The 3,339-nt window shown below is 37.0% G+C and overlaps 1 non-coding gene across 1 annotated transcript; it reads right to left on the bottom strand.

The window, feature by feature from the left end:
• Positions 1–235: 235 nt before the first annotated feature.
• LOC122124878 lies at positions 236–339 on the bottom strand. Its single transcript, XR_006150681.1, has one exon. It is a non-coding gene; the product is annotated as a U6 spliceosomal RNA (small nuclear RNA).
• Positions 340–3,339: the final 3,000 nt, after the last annotated feature.

Here is a 3,339-nt window from a genome sequence, read left to right as displayed (position 1 = left end):
TATGGGAAATACTGCTGCAATAAACACAATAGTATTGATAATTTTAATATGGTCTTTTTGCTGACTATTTAGGTGAATGCCCAAAAGTGGGATTGCTGGGTCATACGGGAGCTCTATGTGGAATCTTTTAAGGAACTTCCATACTGCTTTCCAAGTGGTTGAACAAGTTTACACTCCCACCAAGAATGAAGTAGGGTTCCCTTCTGGCCACATCCCCTCCAGCATCTGTTATTGCAAAAATGTGGAGCGCTTCTCCAATTTGTGTGTCATACTTGCACAGGGACCATGCTAATCTCTGTATTGTTCCAATTTTAATGTATGTGCTGTTGAATTGAGCACAGAACATTTTTTATATATAAAGTGGAATTGATTTTCTTAAACTAGACAATTCAACAAAAAATAAGTTCAAAAGAATTGTTGTGAAATTTTAGAACCATGTATTTATTACATAAGCCCACATTTAAGCCTAAAGTCAAGATTGATATGTCAAAAACAAAATAATTCCACATATTTGTTGTTCAACAGATGTGTAGGAGGAGGAATTCAATTATTCTATACAAGGCACCTATCATAATGAACACTGCAGCAAGTGTTAAGTTTTTTTTAAAGTTTTAATGTTTTAAATATGTTTAATTTTGGGAATTTGCTTACATGCCAAAATTAAGATTGTTTGGTAGGTCATATAACTTTTCTATAAAGTATTTAAGATTTATGGAGGCATACATATACTACTAAGTATGTACATTTCAGAGTTTATAGAAACCTTACTAATGAGAAGCTGCAAAGACTTTGTATGAAGAAACAGCGAAGAGTTAAGGCTTTGATTTTTTTAATTAATTAATTTATTTTATTTTATTTGTGAACATACTGTACAGAAGGGTTACAATAACATGGGCAGGATAATGCGTACATTTCTTACCAAGCATTGCAGCATCCTCCTTTGTTTACCCTTCAAGTCCCTTCCCAGCCTACCCCTCCCCCCCAGTCCCAATACTTCTCCCCCTCCCCCCCCCCGCCCCCCCCCCCCCCCGCAACGACGTTGTAAAGATCGTTTTCAACATGACAACTTGTACTTCTCATTGTTGCAACAGGTCCACCTGTATACTAAAACGACTTGTTTTTCCCCATCTCCTCCACAAGTTATACTGACATCAAATAAAGTGAAAGCAGGGATTATACTGGGGGGGAGGGACATACAAAGCAACAAAGAAATAATCTTATAAATGCGTTAGAAACCCATGCATGAAAGAAAAAAACATTAAAATACATATCTAAGGGTTCATTTTCCTAACATCACATTATCTGACCTTTCCTGCTTGACTCATACATATACTAGATATTGCAAAAAAGGGAAACCATGGGGCCTATGTTTCTTTGGGCCTGGCTTACTTCCCTTGATATAATTTTTTCCAAGTCTTTCCATTTCCTAACCAATGGGGCAATGTCATACTTTCCGATGGAGGCACAGAATTCCATTGTGTATATATACCACATTTTCTTGATCCATTCATCTACTGAGGGGCATCTGGGTTGGTTCCATATCTTAGCTATGGTAAATAATGCTGCAATAGATTTGCTGGTAGCTTTAGTGAGATCTTGTTTGTAAATATTTGGGTAAAGAACACTGCTGGAGGAATATCAATACCAAATTTCAAACTCTACTATAAAGCCATGGTAATCAAAACAGCTTGGTATTGGCATAAGAACAGACCTCAGGACCAATGGAATAGAATTGAAAACCCAGAAATGAACCTGCAGACCTATAGCCATCTAATCTTCGATAAAGGAGCTAAAAAAATAGAATGGAAGAAAGACAGCCTCTTCAGTAAATGGTGCTGGCAAAATTGGTTAACTACTTGTAGAAAACTAATGCTAGATCCTTATATATCACCCTGCACCAGAATCAACTCCAAATGGATCAAAGACCTCGAAGTCAAAGCAGACACTCTGAAAGCATTACAGGATGGAATAGCAGAAACCCTAGGTCTCCTTGGCTCAGGCCGAAATTTTCTGAATAGAGACCTGGAAACACAACAAATCAAAGAAAGTTTGGACAAATGGGATTGCATAAAATTGCAGAGCTTCTGCATGGCAAAGGACATAGCTAGCAAGATCAATAGAAAGCCCACGGATTGGGAGAAGATCTTTACTAGCCATACAATGGACAAGGGTGTCATGTCTAAAATATACTTGGAACTCAAAAAATTAAATCCTGAAACAAACAACTGCCCAATAAACAAGTGGGTGAAAGACTTAAAGAGAAACTTCTCTGTAGAAGAAAGAAGGATGGCCAATAGACACATGAAGAAATGCTCAACATCCCTAGCCATAAAAGAAATGCAAATCAAAACAACATTGAGATACCACCTCACTCCAGTTAGAATGGCTATAATCAAGAACTCTAACAACAACAGATGCTGGAGGGGATGTGGACAGAAGGGAACCTTACTTCATTGTTGGTGCAAATGTAAGCTTGTTCAACCACTTTGGAAAGCAATATGGAAATGCTCAACATCCCTAGCCATAAAAGAAATGCAAATCAAAACAACATTGAGATACCACCTCACTCCAGTTAGAATGGCTATAATCAAGAACTCTAACAACAACAGATGCTGGAGGGGATGTGGACAGAAGGGAACCTTACTTCATTGTTGGTGCAAATGTAAACTTGTTCAACCACTTTGGAAAGCAATATGGAGGTTCCTCAAACGACTTCACATAGAACTCCCCTATGACCCAGCAATCCCACTTTTGGGCATTTACCCAAATGTTTACAAACAAGACTTCGTTAACTACACTGTTTCTGTTAAAATTTTAGGGCTTCCTTACTTTATATGTTAGTCAGGAACAAAAATGATTATATAAACCATATACAGATGATGAGATGAGACATAAATAGTAATCTTAGAGGGTAAATTTAAAGACTACTCATAGCCTATAAAACTCTTGTTGAACATCATAATCTTAGCCAGTTTTAATTGTACTGGAATATGAGAAAATAGTATAATCTAATATGTAGTACACTTCAAATATTGGAAACAGTGGTATTTGGTTTTTATTTTATTAATCATTAATATTTAATTATTGGTTTTCTTTATTTGTAGCATTGTTTTCCTTGTTGTAATATAATATAACTTTTTGTAAGTCATCATTACAAGATACTTTGAGAATGTTACCAGGATGGCTATACCATTTTTTATTTTTATTTTTTGTTGGTCGTGGAGCTTGAACTCTGGGCCTGGGCGCTGTCCCTCAGCTCTTCAGCTCAAGGCGAGCGCTCTACCACTTGAGCTACAGCGCCACTTCCGGTTTTCTGGTGGTTTATTGGAGATAGGAGTC

The sequence above is a fragment of the Dipodomys spectabilis genome, unplaced genomic scaffold (assembly GCF_019054845.1).
Source record: "Dipodomys spectabilis isolate Male_0828 unplaced genomic scaffold, ASM1905484v1 ptg000250l, whole genome shotgun sequence".
Classification (NCBI taxonomy): domain Eukaryota; kingdom Metazoa; phylum Chordata; class Mammalia; order Rodentia; family Heteromyidae; genus Dipodomys; species Dipodomys spectabilis.
This window is presented reverse-complemented; position numbering and strand designations above follow the sequence as displayed.